Raw genomic sequence first — 22,466 nt, forward strand, 5'->3', positions numbered from 1 at the left:
CCCAGCCGGATGACCCAGTCTTACAAAACATGTCAAGCGAATGTTATCAGGACAGACCTCAGATTTTTCCAAGGACCATCTAGGTACACTGCGGTTCCGCGGGAGGATTTGTGTACCAAGTCAAGGAGATTTGAGAAAGAAAATACTGCCCGAAGCACACGAATCCTCGTATTCTATTCACCCTGGAGGTACTAAAATGTACGATGACCTTCGCCAAATATTCTGGTGGGATGGAATGAAGAAAGACATAGCCTATTTTGTGGCCTGCTGCGACATATGCAATAAAGTAAAGGCAGAGCACCAGAAACCAGCCGGACTCCTCCGCTTGTTGCCCGTTCTGCAATGGAAGTGGGATGACATCTGCATGGATTTTATCACCGGGCAACCAAAAACTCAGTGAGGAAATGACGCAGTATGGGTTATAGTGGATATGTTAACCAAGGTAGCTCATTTCATTCCCATCAGAACCACATACCATGCTGATCAGCTCACACAATTATATGTGTCCAGAATAGTCAGTTTACACGGAGTACCTGGAACAATCACTTCTGACCGGGGGTCCCTATTTACCTCCGCTTTCTGGTCCCGTCTCCATCATGCTTTGGGAAGAGCACTGAAATATAGTACTACTTAGCATCCTCAGACCGATGGGCAGACTGAATGGGTAAACCAAATACTTGAAGATATGTTGCGAGCATGTGCCTTGGCCCAAGGGCCTAAGTGTGAAGATTTTCTGCCAGATGCTGAGTTCTCCTACAACAACAGTTTCCAGGCCAGTTTAAAGATGTCACCATACGAGGCTTTGTATGGCTGTAAGTGTCGCACCCCATTAAATTGGTCTCAAACCGGGGATAGCTGTATTTTCAGAACAGACCTCATGATGGAAGCTGAAAAGCAAGTACAAGAAATCCAACACCGTCTGCGACTGGCCAAATCCGGACAAAAGAGCTATTATGATGCAAAGCACCGACGGGTTAGTTTTGAGCCCGGAGAACAAGTATACCTCAGAGTCACTCCTATGAAGGGAGTCAAAAGGTTTCAGACTCGTGGAAAATTGGCACCCAGGTTTATTGGTCCATTCCCAGTTATGTCCAGAGTGGGTACTGTTGCATATCAGTTGGAATTGCCGCCAGAATTGTCAGAAGTGCACAACGTGTTCCATGTCTCCCAGCTGAGATGATGCATATCACCGCCCGAGAAAAAGACTGCTATGACAGAAGTAGAGTTGGCTAAGGATTTAACATATGGGGAGAGATCGTTCAAAATTTTGGATGAGATGGAAAGGGTCACTCGTAGCAAGGAGAGAAAATTTTACAAGGTCCACTGGGAGCACCATATAGAGGCAGAAGCAACCTGGGAGCAAGAAGAATTCTTTAGGGCAAACAATCCAGAATTGTTTTCCCGAGCAACCGAATCACGAGGACGAGATTCATCCTAAGTGGGGGAGGTTTGTGACAGCCTGGTTTTGCCTTCTTTTCTTTTTCTGGATTTCATTTGGATTTGATTTCAATTTTGGTATTTGAATCATTTCAATTGGACTTAAAACACTTGGGCATCACCTTCGCTTTCACCCAAGTGGCTCATTTCTCTCCCAAACCATCATTTCCTCTCTGGTCTACCTCAAAATAATATCATGGATATTTTTCTTAAATGAAAAATATTCATTATCCTCTCAAAAACCCTAACCACAAACTTGTGCTCCAAAGCAACCCCAATTTTTCTTGCCCACAAAAATATGAGAAAATTCACAAAAATCCTTTGAACCCTAGGGCACCTCCCTGGGCAAAAATATCACACCACTTTTTGGAATATTTTTGCTACAGAAATTATTTTTTGTTTGTTCTGGACAGAAATGGTAGTTTCTACAGCAACTACCATTTTACTTGCTCCAATGAGGCTGAATTTTCTTGTGCATCACTACCCTCCTAGATGATTGCTAACCACCAAAGCACAGCTCCCAACTCCCAGCCGTTTAACCACAGCAAGCTCTCAAAGTTACTGACCAGTAACTTGCAACGAAGTAAAAATCCAGTTTACTGCACCTGAGCTCAACTCAAAGCCTTGGCCCTAACCTAAACACTAAGGACTACAAGCCAGACACGAAATTTGGGGCCAGCCTTGGCTTTACGCCGCAGTGCACGCGGTGACCACGCGTGTGCATGATGCCAGCATGCTTGTCGCCGCGCTCTGAGTGCCGCTGAGCACTCTGTTTGGCGCGTGCTCTCTTTCCCGCCTGCCTAACCTCGCCACCATCATTGTCCCGACGCCATTAAATCCCCCCTGGCGCTCACCGACGCCGGAGCTTGCCTCGGCAAGCACGGGTGTGGTCCGGCCAACCCAACAGTGTGATGCGCACTGTGTTTGTCGCCACCCCCGCGTTCCTGTGCTCGTCTCTGTCCGTTCACAGTGCCCGCATGAGCTGTGTCGCCTTCCTCCTCGCTCACTAACGACGTGCATCGCCAGGCGCAGCGTCTAGCTGTCCTCCGGTGGAGCCCGAACCCCTCGCTCCGCTCGGCTATAAATCCAGCCCCCCCAGCCTTCTCAAGCATCCCCAGCTCCACTCACACACTCCACAAACTCGTAGGAAGTCGTAGCCCGGCCGGGCAGGCCTCGGGCCGGCATCCCCGAGCTCGAGCTCGCCGGCGATCCCCTCTGTCCGTCCGCATCGCTCCAGCCCCCCCCCCCAAGCTCAGGTGACTCTTCCAGGCCTCCATCGTGCTTCAGTGGTGTCATCTGACTCGGTTGGAGCCACTGGGGCAGCCCCTTGTCGCCGTCATCTCCAACTCCGGCGACCACGGCCCTCTGCTGCCGCTGGAGATGTTCATTCTGTCGCTGTCTGACCACCCCTAGTTGTTCTACGGGTATGGGCAGGTGCGCCTCTCTCTTCTCTTTCGATCCATCCCTTCAGATCGAGCCAAGTCGCCCTCCTTGCTGGCGTGTGCTCCGACGAAGCCCCGCCGTGCCCTGTCTCTCTCTCCCCCTCCCCCTCTCCTGACCAGCGGGGCCCGCTGTCAGCCACTCTGGCTGCAGCCGAAGCGGTACGAGTGGAGGCGCCCCGTGGGGTTTACGCCTTCGATGTCACCCCCTAGTTCTGTTTTTATTATTTCAAATTCAAATAATTCTACAGAGCTTCAAACCGCAACAACTTTTTAACCATAAGTCCAAATGAATTGATTCTTTTTGCATTGTGTTCTGTATGAAAATCTCTAGCAGCACACCAAAAATGAGATTTTTCTCTGCTGCCTAGATTTTCTGGTGAATTTCAGAGTGTTTCTTGATATTTTCTTTTTGTGTTTTTGAATTGATTTCAGAAGGTGAAGCTTGTCTTGAGGATCACCAGGAGGAGTGTGACCCTCATCTACACTAAGGCAAGTCACAGCAACATTTTCATGGTGCCATTGTAATATTTGTGATTTATTTTCAACTTGAATGATTAAACTAGTTCATGCATTTAAATCACCAAGTTAAATAGTTATTTTCATTCTGTTGAAAGCTTGAATATGTGGACATGGTGATTTACAGTAAGTTAAGAAGTTAACTAAGTTAGTTTTAAGTTATTATAAGTTATGCTAGTTTATGGAGAAATAATTTGCTTATGGAAAAGAACTAGTTGGGATAATATTTTCTTGGTTAAGAAAATAGTTATGCTAAGTTATTGCCATGATTAGTTGCTGCATAAACATGACCAGAATAGTGCCTTAAGTTTATGAAATGTTTGGTTAGTGCTTGATATAGTTGACCTGGTATTGTTCTCATGATTAGTGAAGCATGTTATATGAGTGCATTTGCATGGCATATCATGACACCGGTTATTTTTACTTTAAGTTGAACCTGATAATAAATCAACATGAACATATCGTTGATCGGGTCATGGTGCCACTGAATCGAGTTTTTCCTAGTGCAACCACATTTGCCTTTATGGGAAGGCCTTTATTTGGTCCATTGTCATGCCTCTGGTTGGTACCTCTAATGATGGAAGGTTATTGGTGTGCGGTACCCTGGCCCGATAAGCAGACATAACCTTGTGTTGTAGGGTGGAACCGTAAGTGAAGATCTTTCACGAATTGGAGGGGGAATCCCCAAGAACAAGATGAACACAAGAGAGAAAACAAGAGGAACACTCAAGAACAAGTCCAATCACACATCCACTAGACCAACAAACACACAAGATCCACAAGGTACATGAACAATCAAAGGGAAACAAGGTACATGGTAGAGTTCATCCCAAATCCTATGAAGGAGATGAGGGCTTGATGATTCACTTGGGGAATCCTTCTCCCTTAGGAGGGCTTGATGATCCTATGGATCCTTCTCCCTTAGGAGGGCTTGATGATCCTAGGGATCCTTCTCCCTTAGGAGGAAACCCACAAGGGGAGATACATGAGCTAAGCTCTATGATTTGTGTCTATTCTTAGCTATCATCTAAATGAGCTAGGTGGGAGGTACTTATAGTCTAGGAACGAAATAGAGGGAGAGGGGGATACAAAGGTCCAAAATGACCATCAAAACGCACACACACTCGGATGGGTCCGGGCACCCGGGGCAAAGGGGTCCGGGCACCCGGACTGGACAGAGGCGCGCGCCAAGCGGGCCGGGCACCCGGGGCTGCAAGGGCCGGGCACCCGGACTGGGCCGAGGGCCGGCTGAAGAGGGGCTGGGCACCCGGGAGGAAGGCAGCAGCTCCAGCGCAGGGGCCGGGCACCCGGGGCCAGCTGGCCGGCCACCCGGGGCGGCGGCTGCAGCGCCCAGCAGTAGGGCCGGGCACCCGGGGCCAACCAGGCCGGGTACCCGAGGTGTCCAGGGAGGGGGCCGGCCAGTAGCTATGGGACCAGGCACCCGGGGATGTCCACGTCCGGGCACCCGGAGTGTCCAGGGGCCTCCGGTCCTCTCGTTCTTCATGCTTCTCTCCTTCTCCTTCTTCTTGTGTGTCCGGGTCTTCATCCTCGCCTCCACACGGTCATCTCCTTGGTACCTGAGAGTACAATATATCTCCATTTGAGGTAGGACCCGGTTCACATGTGAAATCGAATGGAGTTCAAAGAGGAAAGATGTGACCTCGATTTCGACGGTGCATGTGTGAGCTCTCGACGTAGGTCCTTTCCATGCTTGCGGAGGTGGTGTGACATCCATGGTGATGGTTGAGGGATGCTCCGCATCATCTCCCCCCCCCCATTGGGAGAGATCCGTCCATGGATCGTCATCCTCATCACCATGGTAACGAGGTGGCGTCGCCGTGTAGAAGTGAACAACCACCAAGCACTTGTCATGTGGAAGCTCCAAATGGTCACTCTCCAATGTCGCACCGTCTTGTAATTTCTTCAAAAGGAGCAAAGATAAGAAGCACGTGGAAAAACAAATGTGGTTGGCATTAAAGCAAAACCAAGCATTCAAGAGGTGATTCACCAAACAAGTGTCGTCATCAAGCATAGCATATGGTGTGACAAGGGGGTGTGGCATGGCATGTAAGCACATAAATTGAGCACATGGAGAAGCATCATGGAAACAATCATGCAAGGGTGAGGTAAAGGTGCTAATATGTGGGACAAGTGAACAAGCATCTACCTCAATGTCATAGCAAGCATGCATAAGACTCTCAATGAATGGTCTATGGTAGGCATAAGAGTCATTCACAACACCCAAGAATATGATATGACTAAACACATGAAAGTGCAAGACAATCCAAGCATAATGTGCATAGGGTGTAGTGAAAAATGAGTGGCACTCAACACAATATAAAGAGAAATTGTTCATCATGTGTGAGGCAATCAAGGCCAGCATGTAGCAATCAATGGGACATGGCATATGTGAAGGAATGACATTGTTGCAACCAAACATGTGATAGGAGCAAGTAATCCAAGAAGTGGATGCAACATGAGAAAGCATAGAAATCAAGTCATGCAAACTAGTGGAGCGAAGATGCAACACACTAGAGGAAATCATGGCAATCATGTCATGTGAGCAAAGAGTAGGCATAGGCAATGCACATGGCATATCACAAGCACGATTGTAAAGCAAGATATCATCATAGGAATGGAGCAAATAGCAAACATGGCAATAGCAAGCAATATCTCCACCAAGCTTGCAAATACACATGCACGTAGTAGAATCAATCATCATGTGTAATGCAGAGCATGGGTCACAAATGCATGGCAAAGGCATAGGAATGAGCATATCATGCAAAGTGAACATGGCAATATGGGCATAAAGTGAGAAGTGGTAAATAACCCATAACCAAGTGAGAGCCATGTAGAAGAAATGCGCGAAGTCCTTGCGCGAAGAGAGTGGTGGGAAAGACAATCCATGGGATCCCAAGTCATCATTGCTCTCTAGAGCTCGTTTCGTCAACTCATGGGATTGCGAGGTTGATGAGGTAGAATGCGTATCTACACAAAAGAGACACAAACAAAAGAAAGTGTGTGCGTGGTAAATGAACACAGCATCCATCATGATGTGTATGTGCATGTGTGAGTTAGCACAAGAATAGCATCACTCAAAGAAATTTGATGCATGGTATAAGAACATGTCATCCATCATGAAAGAATAGTTTTTATGTATGACACGATGGGGGCGCAAATTGAGAATGCAAGTATATGGCACATAACTAGCATGTTTATTCATGGGGAGCATATGGTGCACACAAGTAGTGGGATCATGCAAAGTATGGGATGGATCAAAATCTCCTAATATGGATGAGGAAACTATGGGGGTCTCCTCATAGCAATAGCGGAAACATCATATGGAGAAAATGAATAACATCCAAAAAAATGCATATCCGAAGCTAGGTGGTCATGGCATGGCATATGAGATAAATGATGCAAAGGAAGCATATCAATATCATCACAAGAAAAACAAATGCCAATAACCAAGGGCTTGTCGTCTATGCCATATGTGCAAATTGGGTTAATTTTAATGGCATATGCATAGTCACTTTGATGAGATTGCAAATATGACATATTGTTGATCTCATGCATAACATATGACAAGTCAAGCGGATTGTCAAACATGATGTGGACAAGAGAATTATCACAAGAAATCCTATGTAACATGGCATCACAACTAATAGACTCCACATGAGAATCGTCATACTCATCATAAATGGGCAAGTCATCGCATGGGGAAATCGCACTAGCATGAAGCATGGAAATAGGTGGATCAACATCATGCAAGCAATCAATGTCAAGAATGTCCACTACTGGGACTAGAGCATCACCTTCACCTATGTTAACTTGTTCATTCCACTCAAGTGGTGTAGGTGAGGTGGCAAAGACCAAATGGTGGTCATCATCTTCATCTTGATGGAACCATGTGGGGGGTGCATCATATTCCACCATGGCCATCGTCTTGTCCATAGGAAGGACGAAGTTGTCGAAGATCAGCACGTCACCATATATGGGACCTGTCACCAAATGAGAAGGCACAATAGAGGTAGAGGTTAAGTTGTTAGAAATCGTAATGGCCTCGCATGCCCTATCAACTGCCTCACTCTCTCTATGTGGTGGTAGCTCACTCACTCCCTCAAGGTAGGTGCACTCAATGTCACATATGGTGGAGTCACTCAAATCACTCAAGTGGTGGTGGTGGTGGTTCTCCTCACATGGGAATTGGGGCAACTCATCATATATGGGGCTAGTGGTGAAGTCGCTCTCACTCTCAATATGCTGGCACGAGTCACTCAAGTCATCATACGTCGCCGTGGTCGAAGGGAAAATCCCATGCTCAACCATCTCATCATCGTCGCCGTGGATGAAGGTCGAAGATGTCACATCATCGCTCTCCTCCATGACCGAAGGGAAAATCCCATGCTCGATCATCTCGTCATCATCGCCATGGATGGCCTTGAGAACACTTGGCGAAGATCCTGAAGTGGTGGTAGTAGTCGTAGCTCCGTCTTGTTGGTGATCGTCTCGCGGTCTTCTCTTGTGCTCATGATGTCTGGACGTAGCTTGACATAGAGCTTGTTGGGACTTGTAGGTGTACGCATCACGAGCAGCTTCATCTTGAAGGTGTTGTAGTGCTTGAGCTCGATGACATTCCGAAGATTGGCCACTTGAGCGTTGCTACGTCTCGAGCTTGCATTGGTTTTCCCCGAAGAGGAGGGGGTGATGCAGCACAGTAGCGTAAGTATTTCCCTCAGTTTTTGAGAACCAAGGTATCAATACAGTAGGAGGTCACGCGCAAGTCCCTCGTACCTGCACAAAACGATAGCAACTCGCAACCAACGCTTAGGGGTTGTCAATCCCTTCACGGTCACTTACGGGAGTGAGATCTGGTAGAGATAATATTTTTGGTATTTTTGGTATAAAGATGCAAAGTAAAAAGGTAAAAGCAAAACAAGTAAATAAAGTGATGGAGATTGATATGATGAGAATAGACCCGGGGGCCATAGGTTTCACTAGTGGCTTCTCTCAAGAGCATAAATATTCTACGGTGGGTGAACAAATTACTGTTGAGCAATTGATAGAATTAAGCATAGTTATGAGGTTATCTAGGTATGATCATGTATATAGGCATCACGTCCGTGACAAGTAGATCGAAACGATTCTTCATCTACTACAATTACTCCACTCATCGACCGCTATCCAGCATGCATCTAGAGTATTAAGTTAAAAACAGAGTAACGCCTTAAGCAAGATGACATGATGTAGAGGAATAAATTCATGCAATATGATAAATACCCCATCTTGTTATCCTCGATGGCAACAATACAATACGTGCCTTGCAACTCTATCTGTCACTGAGTAAGGACACCGCAAGATTGAACCCAAAGCTAAACACTTCTCCCATTGCAAGAACTACCAATCTAGTTGGCCAAACTAAACGGATAATTCGAAGAGACTTGCAAAGATAACTCAATCATACATAAAAGAATTTAGAGAAGATTCAAATATTTTCCATAGATAAGCTGGATCATAAACCCGCAATTCATCGGTCTCAACAAACACACCGCAAAAAGAAGATTACATCGAATAGATCTCCACGAGAGAGGGGGAGAACATTGTATTGAGATCCAAAAAGAGAGAAGAAGCCATCTAGCTACTAGCTATGGACCCGAAGGTCTGAAGTAAACTACTCACACTTCATCGGAGGGGCTATGGTGTTGATGTAGAAGCCCTCCGTGGTGGATGCCCTCTCCGACGGAGCTCTGGAACAGGCCCCAAGATGGGATCTCGTGGACACAGAAGGTTGCGGCGGTGGAATTAGGTTTTTGGCTCCTGTTCTGATCATACGGGGATACGTAGGTATATATATAGGAGGAAGGAGTACGTCGGTGGAGCTCCGAGGGGCCCACGAGGCAGGGGCGCGCCCAAGGGGCGCCCTCCACCCTCGTGACCTCCCCGGAAGCTTCTTGGAGTACGGTCCAAGTCTCCTGGATCACGTTCGGTGAGAAGATCACGTTCCCGAAGGTTTCATTCCGTTTGGACTCCGTTTGATATTCTGTTTCCTCGAAATACTGAAATAGGCAAAAAAACAACAATTCTGGGCTGGGCCTCCGGTTAATAGGTTAGTCCCAAAAATAATATAAAAGGGGAAAATAAAGCCCAATATAGTCCAAAACAGTAGATAAAGTAGCATGGAGCAATCAAAAATTATAGATACGTTGGAGACGTATCAAGCATCCCCAAGCTTAATTCCTACTCGTCCTCGAGTAGGTAAATGATAAAAAGAAGAATTTTTGATGCGGAGTGATACTTTGGCATAATTTCAATGTAAATCTTCTTAATCATGGCATGAATATTCAGATCCGAAAGATTCAAGATAAAAGTTCATATTGACATAAAAATAAGAATACTTCAAGCATACTAATCAAACAATTATGTCATCTCAAAATAACATGGCCAAAGAAAGTTCACCCTACAAAATCATATAGTTAGGATATGCTTCATTTTCGTCAGACAAAGATGTTCCCAACTTCTATACCCCCGATGACAAGCAAGCAATTATTTCATACTCAAATAATCTCAAACTCTTTCAACCGTCACGCAATACATGAGCGCGAGCCATGGATATAGCACTATGGGTGGAATAGTATATGATGATGGGGATTGTGTGGAGAAGACAAAAAAGGAGAAAGTCTCATACTGACGAGGATAATCAATGGGCTATGGAGATGCCCATCAATTGATGTCAACATGAGGAGTAGGGATTGCCATGCAACGGATGCACTAGAGCTATGAATGCTCAACAAAAGAAAACTAGTGGGTGTGCATCCAACTTGCTTGCTCACGAAGACCTAGGGCATTTTGAGGAAGCCCATCATTGGAATATACAAGCCAAGTTCTATAATGAAAAATTCCCACTAGTATAAACAAGACAATTTATGAGACTCACTATATGAAAAACATGGTGCTACTTTGAAGCACAAATATATGAGACTCACTACATGAAGAACAAGGTGCTATTTTGAAGCACGAGTGTGGTAAAAGGATAGTAACATTGCCCCTTCTCTCTTTTTCTCTCATTTTTTTGGGGCCTTCTCCTTTTTTATTGGCCTTTCTCTTTTTTTTCGTCCGGAGTCTCATCCTGACTTGTGGGGGAATCATAGTCTCCATCATCCTTTTCCTCACTAGGGCAATGCTCTAATAATGATGATCATCACACTTTTATTTTTCTTACAACTCGATATTACAAGTCGACATCTATAACAAAGATATGACTCTATATGAATGCCTTCGGCGGTGTACCGGGATGGTGCAATGAATCAAGAGTGACATGTATGAAAAATAATGCATGGTGGATTTGCCACAAATACGATGTCAACTACATGATCATGCAATGGCAATATGACAAAAGTAAAGTATGTCATGATGAACGGAACGGTGGAAAGTTGCATGGCAATATATCTCGGAATGGCTATGGAAATGTCATAATAGGTAGGTATGGTGGCTGTTTTAAGGAAGATATAAGGAGGTTTATGTGTGAAAGAGCATATCATATCACGGGGTTTGGATGCACCGGTGAAGTTTGCACCAACTCTCAATGTGAGAAAGGCAATGCACGGTACCGAAGAGGCTAGCAATGGCGGAAAGGTAAAAGTGTGTATAATCCATGGACTCAACATTAGTCAAAAGAACTCATATACTTATTGCAAAAATTTAGAAGTCATCAAAAATCAAGTACTACGTGCATGCTCCTAGGGGGATAGATTGGTAGGAAAAGACCATCGCTCGTCCCCGACCGCCACTCATAAGGATGCACAAGCCAGGTACACTTCATGTTTCAAATTTGTTACACAACTTTAACCATACGTGCATGCTACGGGACTTGCTAACTTCAACACAAGTATTTCTCAAATTCACAACTATTCAATTAGCACGACTTTGATATTATCACCTCCATATCTCAAAACAATTATCAAGCATCAAACTTAATTTAATTCACTCAAAAAGAAAGTCTCACATATCTTGAACACCAAGTATATTAACATTAAGCAAATTACCATGCTATTAGCGACTCTCAAAATAATCTAAGTGAAGCATGAGAGATCAAGTTTCTTTAAAACAAATCCACCACCGTGCTCTAAAAGATCTAAGTGAAGCACTAGAGCAAAAATTATCACGCTCAAAAGATATAAGTGAAGCACATAGAGCAAAACTATCAAGCTCAAAAGATATAAGTGAAGCACAAAGAGTATTCTAACAAATTTCAATTCATATATGGTTCTCTCAAAAGGTGTGTACAGCAAGGATGATTGTGGTAAACTAACAAGCAAAGACGCAAATAATACAAGACGCTCCAAGCAAAACACATATCATGTTGGTGAATAAAAATATAGCTCCAAGTAAATTACCGATGGAAGTGGACGAAAGAGGGGATGCCTTCCGGGGCATCCCCAAGCTTTGACTTTTTGGTGTCCTTGGATTACCTTGGGGGTGCCATGGTCATCCCCAAGCTTAGGCTCTTGCCACTCCTTGTTCCATAATCCATCAAAAGAATTCACCCAAAACTTGAAAACTTCACAACACAAAACTCAACAGAAATCTCGTGAGCTCCGTTAGAGAAAGAAAACAAAAGACTACTTCAAGGTACTGTAATGAACTCATTCTTTATTTATATTGGTGTTAAACCTACTGTATTCCAACTTCTCTATGGTTTATAAACTAATTTACTAGCCATAGATTCATCAAAATAAGCAAACAACACACGCAAAACAGAATCTGTCAAAAACAGAACAGTCTGTAGTAATCTGTAACTAACGCAAACTTCTGGAACTCTAAAAATTCTACCAAAATAGGAAGTCCTGGACAATTTGTTTGTTGATCAGCAGCAAAAAGAATCAACGCAAAAGCACTCTCTAGTAAAACATGGCAGCTAATCTCGTGAGTGCTAAAGTTTCTGTTTTTCAGCAGAATCAAATCAACTATCGTCGTAGGTTATCCTATAGGTCCTTCTTGGCACAAACACTAATTAAAACATAAAACCACATCCAAACAGAAGGTAGATGGATTATTTATTCCTAAACATAACCAAAAACGAAAAACACAAAATAAAATTGGGTTGCCTCCCAACAAGCGCTATCGTTTAACGCCCCTAGCTAGGCATTGATATTTCAATGATGCTCACAAGAAAGACAAGAATTGAAGCACAAATAGAGAATCATAAATCATGTGACAAACACATCTAAGTCTAACATACTTCCTATTCATAGGCATATTATAGGCAAACAAATTTGCAAGGCAAGCAAAAACTAGCATATGCAAGGAAGAAGAAGGTAACGATAGCAATCTCAACATGGAGAGAGGTAATTTAGTAACATGAAAACTTCTACAACCATATTTTCCTCTCTCATAATATTTACATGTAGGATCACAAGCAAATTCAACAAAATAGCTATCACATAACATATTCTCAACACGATCCACATGCATGCAAAGTTGACACTCTTCCAAGATAGTGGGATTAACATTAACTAAAGTCATGACCTCTCCAAACCCACTTTCATCAAAAATACAATAAGATTGAACATTCTCCAAATATGTGGGATCTAAATTTGACACTCTTCCAAACCCACTTTCAATAGTATTGCAAACGTTATTATCAATCTCATATTCATCATGGGGGTTAAATAAATTTTCAAGATCAAAAGAAGAATCATCCCAATCATGATCATTGCAACAAGTAGTAGTCATAGCAAAACTAGCATCCCCAAGCTTAGGGTTTTGCATACTATTGGCATAATTTACATTAAAAGAATTTATCATAAAATCATTCCAATCATGCTTTTTATTTAAAGATCTATCATGAAGCACTTCATCACAATTTTCAGATCTACGGGTTTTAGGAAAAAGCTTATAAAGATAATCTAGTGCACCCAAATCACTAGGAATTGGTTCCTCATAATTGGATCTCTTAAAAAGATTGGCAACCGGATTAGGATCCATAGACTTTTAGCAAGCAAAGATGCAAGCAAAAAGAAGGCACAAGCAAACATAAGATCGAACGGAAGAAGGGCAAATAAAACGGCAAGGGTGAAGTGGGGGAGAGGAAAACGAGAGGCAACTGGCAAACAATGTAATGCGAGAGATAGGGATTGTGATGGGTACTTGGTATGTTGACTTTTGCGTAAGCCTCCCCAGCAACGGCGCCAGAAATCCTTCTTGCTATGTCTCGAGCTTGCGTTGGTTTTCCCCGAAGAGGAGGGGGTGATGCAGCACAGTAGCGTAAGTATTTCCCTCAGTTTTTGAGAACCAAGCTATCAATCCAGTAGGAGGTCACGCGCAAGTCCCTCGTACCTGCACAAAACGATAGCAACTCGCAACCAACGCTTAGGGGTTGTCAATCCCTTCACGGTCACTTACGAGAGTGAGATCTGATAGAGATAATATTTTTGGTATTTTTGGTATAAAGATGCAAAGTAAAAAGGTAAAAGCAAAACAAGTAAATAAAGTGATGGATATTGATATGATGAGAATAGACCCGGGGGCCATAGGTTTCACTAGTGGCTTCTCTCAAGAGCATAAATATTCTACGGTGGGTGAACAAATTACTGTTGAGCAATTGATAGAATTGAGCATAGTTATGAGGTTATCTAGGTATGATCATGTATATAAGCATCACGTCCGTGACAAGTGGATCGAAACGATTCTGCGTCTACTACTATTACTCCACTCATCGACCGCTATCCAGCATGCATCTAGAGTATTAAGTTAAAAACAGAGTAACGCCTTAAGCAAGATGACATGATGTAGAGGAATAAATTCATGCAATATGATAAATACCCCATCTTGTTATCCTCGATGGCAACAATACAATACGTGCCTTGCAACTCTATCTGTCACTGAGTAAGGACACCGCAAGATTGAACCCAAAGCTAAACACTTCTCCCATTGCAAGAACTACCAATCTAGTTGGCCAAACTAAACGGATAATTCGAAGAGACTTGCAAAGATAACTCAATCATACATAAAAGAATTTAGAGAAGATTCAAATATTTTCCATAGATAAGCTGGATCATAAACCCGCAATTCATCGGTCTCAACAAACACACCGCAAAAAGAAGATTACATCGAATAGATCTCCACGAGAGAGGGGGAGAACATTGTATTGAGATCCAAAAAGAGAGAAGAAGCCATCTAGCTACTAGCTATGGACCCGAAGGTCTGAAGTAAACTACTCACACTTCATTGGAGGGGCTATGGTGTTGATGTAGAAGCCCTCCGTGGTGGATGCCCTCTCCGACGGAGCTCCGGAACATGCCCCAAGATGGGATCTCGTGGACACGGAAGGTTGCGGCGGTGGAATTAGGTTTTTGGCTCCTGTTCTGATTATACGGGGATACGTAGGTATATATATAGGAGGAAGGAGTACGTCGGTGGAGCTCTGAGGGGCCCACGAGGCAGGGGCGCGCCCAGGGGGCGCCCTCCACCCTCGTGACCTCCCCGGAAGCTTCTTGGAGTACGGTCCAAGTCTCCTGGATCACGTTCGGTGAGAAGATCACGTTCCCGAAGGTTTCATTCCGTTTGGACTCCGTTTGATATTCTGTTTCCTCGAAATATTGAAATAGGCAAAAAAACAGCAGTTCTGGGTTGGGCCTCCGGTTAATAGGTTAGTCCCAAAAATAATATAGAAGGGGAAAATAAAGCCCAATATAGTCCAAAACAGTAGATAAAGTAGCATGGAGCAATCAAAAATTATAGATACGTTGGAGACGTATCAGGCATCCCCAAGCTTAATTCCTACTCGTCCTCGAGTAGGTAAATGATAAAAAGAAGAATTTTTGATGCGGAGTGATACTTTGGCATAATTTCAATGTAAATCTTCTTAATCATGGCATGAATATTCAGATCCGAAAGATTCAAGATAAAAGTTCATATTGACATAAAAATAATAATACTTCAAGCATACTAATCAAACAATTATGTCATCTCAAAATAACATGGCCAAAGAAAGTTCACCCTACAAAATCGTATAGTTAGGATATGCTTCATTTTCGTCAGACAAAGATGTTCGCAACTTCTATACCCCCGATGACAAGCAAGCAATTATTTCATACTCAAATAATCTCAAACTCTTTCAACCTTCATGCAATACATAAGCGCGAGCCATGGATATAGCACTATGGGTGGAATAGTATACGATGATGGGGATTGTGTGGAGAAGACAAAAAAGGAGAAAGTCTCATACTGACGAGGATAATCAACGGGCTATGGAGATGCCCATCAATTGATGTCAACATGAGGAGTAGGGATTGCCATGCAACGGATGCACTAGAGCTATGAATGCTCAACAAAAGAAAACTAGTGGGTGTGCATCCAACTTGCTTGCTCACGAAGACCTAGGGCATTTTGAGGAAGCCCATCATTGGAATATACAAGCCAAGTTCTATAATGAAAAATTCCCACTAGTATAAACAAGACAATTTATGAGACTCACTATATGAAAAGCATGGTGCTACTTTGAAGCACAAATATATGAGACTCACTACATGAAGAACAAGGTGCTATTTTGAAGCACGAGTGTGGTAAAAGGATAGTAACATTGCCCCTTCTCTCTTTTTCTCTCATTTTTTTGGGGCCTTCTCCTTTTTTATTGGCCTTTCTCTTTTTTTTCGTCCGGAGTCTCATCCCGACTTGTGGGGGAATCATAGTCTCCATCATCCTTTTCCTCACTAGGGCAATGCTCTAATAATGATGATCATCACACTTTTATTTTTCTTACAACTCGATATTACAAGTCGACATCTATAACAAAGATATGACTCTATATGAATGCCTTCGGCGGTGTACCGGGATGGTGCAATGAATCAAGAGTGACATGTATGAAAAATAATGCATGGTGGCTTTGCCACAAATACGATGTCAACTACATGATCATGCAATGGCAATATGACAAAAGTAAAGTATGTCATGCTGAACGGAACGGTGGAAAGTTGCATGGCAATATATCTCGGAATGGCTATGGAAATGCCATAATAGGTAGGTATGGTGGCTGTTTTAAGGAAGATATAAGGAGGTTTATGTGTGAAAGAGCGTATCATATCACGGGGTTTGGATGCACCGGTGAAGTTTGCACCAACTCTCAATGTGAGAAAGGCAATGCACGGTACCGGAGAGGCTAGCAATGGCGGAAAGGTAAAAATGTGTATAATCCATGGACTCAACATTAGTCAAAAGAACTCATATACTTATTGCAAAAATTTAGAAGTCATCAAAAATCAAGTACTACGTGCATGCTCCTAGGGGGATAGATTGGTAGGAAAAGACCATCGCTCGTCCCCGACCGCCACTCATAAGGATGCACAAGCCAGGTACACTTCATGTTTCAAATTTGTTACACAACTTTAACCATACGTGCATGCTACGGGACTTGCTAACTTCAACACAAGTATTTCTCAAATTCACAACTATTCAATTAGCACGACTTTGATATTATCACCTCCATATCTCAAAACAATTATCAAGCATCAACTTAATTTAATTCACTCAAAAAGAAAGTCTCACATATCTTGAACACCAAGTATATTAACATTAAGCAAATTACCATGCTATTAGCGACTCTCAAAATAATCTAAGTGAAGCATGAGAGATCAAGTTTCTTTAAAACAAATCCACCACCGTGCTCTAAAAGATCTAAGTGAAGCACTAGAGCAAAAATTATCATGCTCAAAAGATATAAGTGAAGCACATAGAGCAAAACTATCAAGCTCAAAAGATATAAGTGAAGCACAAAGAGTATTCTAACAAATTCCAATTCATATATGGTTCTCTCAAAAGGTGTGTACAGCAAGGATGATTGTGGTAAACTAACAAGCAAAGACGCAAATAATACAAGACGCTCCAAGCAAAACACATATCATGTTGGTGAATAAAAATATAGCTCCAAGTAAATTACCGATGGAAGTGGACGAAAGAGGGGATGCCTTCCGGGGCATCCCCAAGCTTTGAATTTTTTGTGTCCTTGGATTATCTTGGGGGTGCCATGGGCATCCCCAAGCTTAGGCTCTTGCCACTCCTTGTTCCATAATCCATCAAAAGAATTCACCCAAAACTTGAAAACTTCACAACACAAAACTCAACAGAAATCTCGTGAGCTCCGTTAGAGAAAGAAAACAAAAGACTCCTTCAAGGTACTATAATGAACTCATTCTTTATTTATATTGGTGTTAAACCTACTGTATTCCAACTTCTCTATGGTTTATAAACTAATTTACTAGCCATAGATTCATCAAAATAAGCAAACAACACACGCAAAACAGAATCTGTCAAAAACAGAACAGTCTGTAGTAATCTGTAACTAACGCAAACTTCTGGAACTCTAAAAATTCTACCAAAATAGGAAGTCCTGGACAATTTGTTTGTTGATCAGCAGCAGAAAGAATCAACGCAAAAGCACTCTCCAGTAAAACATGGCAGCTAATCTCGTGAGTGCTAAAGTTTCTGTTTTTCAGCAGAATCAAATCAACTATCATCGTAGGTTATCCTATAGGTCCTTCTTGGCACAAACACTAATTAAAACATAAAACCACATCCAAACAGAAGGTAGATGGATTATTTATTCCTAAACATAACCAAAAACAAAAAACCTAAAATAAAATTGGGTTGCCTCCCAACAAGCGCTATCGTTTAACGCCCCTAGCTAGGCATTGATATTTCAATGATGCTCACAAGAAAGACAAGAATTGAAGCACAAATAGAGCATCATAAATCATGTGACAAACACATCTAAGTCTAACATACTTCCTATGCATAGGCATATTATAGGCTAACAAATTTGCAAGGCAAGCAAAAACTAGCATATGCAAGGAAGAAGAAGGTAACGATAGCAATCTCAACATGGAGAGAGGTAATTTAGTAACATGAAAACTTCTACAACCATATTTTCTCCTCTCATAATATTTACATGTAGGATCATAAGCAAATTCAACAAAATAGCTATCACATAACATATTCTCAACACGATCCACATGCATGCAAAGTTGACACTCTTCCAAGATAGTGGGATTAACATTAACTAAAGTCATGACCTCTCCAAACCCACTTTCATCAAAAATACAATAAGATTGAACATTCTCCAAATATGTGGGATCTAAAGTTGACACTCTTCCAAACCCACTTTCAATAGTATTGCAAACGTTATTATCAATCTCATATTCATCATGGGGGTTAAATAAATTTTCAAGATCAAAAGAAGAATCATCCCAATCATGATCATTGCAACAAGTAGTAGTCATAGAAAAACTAGCATCCCCAAGCTTAGGGTTTTGCATATTATTGGCATAATTTACATTAAAAGAATTATCATAAAATCATTCCAATCATGCTTTTTATTTAAAGATCTATCATGAAGCACTTCATCACAATTTTCAGATCTACGGGTTTTAGGAAAAAGCTTATAAAGATAATCTAGTGCACCCAAATCACTAGGAATTGGTTCCTCATAATTGGATCTCTTAAAAAGATTGGCAACCGGATCAGGATCCATAGACTTTTAGCAAGCAAAGATGCAAGCAAAAAGAAGGCACAAGCAAGCATAAGATCAAACGGAAGAAGGGCAAATAAAACGGCAAGGGTGAAGTGGGGGAGAGGAAAACGAGAGGCAACTGGCAAACAATGTAATGCGAGAGATAGGGATTGTGATGGGTACTTGGTATGTTGACTTTTGCGTAAGCCTCCCCAGCAACAGCGCCAGAAATCCTTCTTGCTACGTCTCGAGCTTGCGTTGGTTTTCCCCGAAGAGGAGGGGGTGATGCAGCATAGTAGCGTAAGTATTTCCCTCAGTTTTTGAGAACCAAGGTATCAATCCAGTAGGAGGTCACGCGCAAGTCCCTCGTACCTGCACAAAACGATAGCAACTCGCAACCAACGCTTAGGGGTTGTCAATCCCTTCACGGTCACTTATGAGAGTGAGATCTGATAGAGATAATATTTTTGGTATTTTTGGTATAAAGATGCAAAGTAAAAAGGTAAAAGCGAAACAAGTAAATAAAGTGATGGATATTGATATGATGAGAATAGACCCGGGGGCCATAGGTTTCACTAGTGGCTTCTCTCAAGAGCATAAATATTCTACGGTGGGTGAACAAATTACTGTTGAGCAATTGATAGAATTGAGCATAGTTATGAGGTTATCTAGGTATGATCATGTATATAGGCATCATGTCCGTGACAAGTGGATGGAAACGATTCTGCATCTACTACTATTACTCCACTCATCGACCGCTATCCAGCATGCATCTAGAGTATTAAGTTAAAAACAGAGTAACGCCTTAAGCAAGATGACATGATGTAGAGGAATAAATTCATGCAATATGATAAATACCCCATCTTGTTATCCTCAATGGCAACAATACAATACGTGCCTTGCAACTCTTTCTATCACTGAGTAAGGACACCGCAAGATTGAACCCAAAGCTAAACACTTCTCCCATTGCAAGAACTACCAATCTAGTTGGCCAAACTAAACGGATAATTCGAAGAGACTTGCAAAGATAACTCAATCATACATAAAAGAATTCAGAGAAGATTCAAATATTTTCCATAGATAAGATGGATCATAAACCCGCAATTCATCGGTCTCAACAAACACACCGCAAAAAGAAGATTACATCGAATAGATCTCCACGAGAGAGGGGGAGAACATTGTATTGAGATCCAAAAAGAGAGAAGAAGCCATCTAGCTACTAGCTATGGACCCGAAGGTCTGAAGTAAACTACTCACACTTCATCGGAGGGGCTATGGTGTTGATGTAGAAGCCCTCCGTGGTGGATGCCCTCTCCGGTGGAGCTCCGAAAAAGGCCCCAAGATGGGATCTCGTGGATACAGAAGGTTGCGGCGGTGGAATTAGGTTTTTGGCTCCTGTTCTGATCAAACGGGGATACGTAGGTATATATAGGAGGAAGGAGTATGTCGGTGGAGCTCCGAGGGGCCCACGAGGCAGGGGGCGCGCCCAGGGGGGCGCGCCCTCCACCCTCGTGACCTCCCCGGAAGCTTCTTGGAGTAGGGTCCAAGTCTCCTGGATCACGTTCGGTGAGAAGATCACGTTCCCGAAGGTTTCATTCCGTTTGGACTCCGTTTGATATTCTGTTTCCTCGAAATACTGAAATAGGCAAAAAAACAGCAATTCTGGGCTGAGCCTCCGGTTAATAGGTTAGTCCCAAAAATAATATAAAAATGGAAAATAAAGCCCAATATAGTCCAAAACAGTAGATAAAGTAGCATGGAGCAATCAAAAATTATAGATACGTTGGAGACGTATCAAGCGTCGCCGCCTTGAAGATGACGAAGGGGAATAAGACTTGTAGTTGGCCATCATTGCTCGTACTTGATCCCTTTGTTCGGCCAACTTGGTGTCGAGGTAGTTCCTTATCCTTGCTTCGTTTTGGTGAATGTCGATGGCGAGTCGCTCAATGCCTTGCATTGCTCGTTATAGTCCAAAGATGGACGTTTTGGTGATGTAGTTGTTCGCGTTGTCGTTGTCATGGAAGACCGGAGATGAAATGCCTTGCCTATCCATCACAATACTCGAGTAGAGGTGAGTAGGAAATGAGATAAACAATACCAAGTTACCTTTTCCCAAAGTTGAGGATGTATCCCGTTTCACTCAATGTGAGATGAAAGAATAGTGGAATTGGTACCGGACTTGTTCACTCACACCTATCAAGTAAAGCTTATAGTGGAGCTCGGTGAGGATAGTGGCACAAAAATTTGATGCAAAATGTTAGCAAGAGTCAATAATGTTGGAAAAGATTCACAAATTCACAAGTGAAACAAGTAGACCAATAGCAATATGTGTCACATGGAAACACACACACAGATAGATAAATGGGGTCGTGCAACCAAGGAATGAGCACAAAATGTGGAATCCATGGAAAACGCTCGTGTTGCACAACTCAGGAGAGACGCTAGCACGATTGCTCAATAGGCGGATACGACACTTATGCACAACCTATAAGATGCAAAATGTATGAGTTTTCGATCCCAAGTATGCTATGTGTATGATGTTCCCGGTGTTCCTCTCAAGATGATCCAAGATGATCAGATATGACAATCTTATGTGCAATGTGGTATGATGATGCTATGGCTCTTGCTCACAAGCACTTTGCTCTCTTTTTGCTTAAAAGCTTATTCCTTTTTTTATATGGCCACTTATGCAAAATGCACAAACCAAGATAGCAATTGTGTATATGCAGGAACGATCTTGTGACACAAGGGATTATATGATGATGCCAAGATGACACCAATATGATATGGTATGTATGCAATGGAAGGTATGGATCACTAATGTGCACAAGTAATGTTGCCGGCAATACTCAAATGGCTAGTCTCGATAGGCAAGTGACGCAAAATGGGCTAAGGGGTTAACAATGCAATGGCAAGAATGTACAAAGAAGGGATACCACGATACCAATGTGATATGGAGGTTACTGTTCTTGCTTACGGTTAGGTTGTCAAAAACGGTGAAGTGGTCGATGTCGATGACGACCTCATGGCGATGATGAGTGGCGGTGTTCTTGATGTAGATACCAATATGATGTAGACCCGTCCCTAATTAGCCGAAACACCTTAGGAAATGGTAAAAAACCGCGAACTCAAAATCTCAAGGAAAATGTCAAATGGAGGTAGCGGAAAGCGTTGGTGGTTCCGGAGTTAGCAATGGGGAAGTGGTGGTGGTGGTTGATGACGAAGCAACCGTCCCTAAGTATCCGAAACACCTTAGGAGACTCAAGTCACCACTCAAGCAACCACAAATGCTATATGGATCGAAAATGGGTTAGGTTGCGGAAAGCTATGGTGGTTTGGCAGATGATATGGTGGATGGCCTATGCGAAGATGCCAAAATGCCAAAAACTCTATGGAGTCAAATGATGTTGGAACCTACCTATATGGATGGGGGATGTCAATAGCTACTCAACGAGCTAAAAATGTCAAAATCGGACTCCGGGAGCAAAAGTTATGGACGAAACGGTGAGTGTAAGTGGGCTGATTTGGGGGGTGCAGGCACCCGGGGTGGTGAGGGGAAAACAGACTGG

The sequence above is a fragment of the Triticum dicoccoides genome, chromosome 6B (assembly GCF_002162155.2).
Source record: "Triticum dicoccoides isolate Atlit2015 ecotype Zavitan chromosome 6B, WEW_v2.0, whole genome shotgun sequence".
NCBI lineage: Eukaryota > Viridiplantae > Streptophyta > Magnoliopsida > Poales > Poaceae > Triticum > Triticum dicoccoides.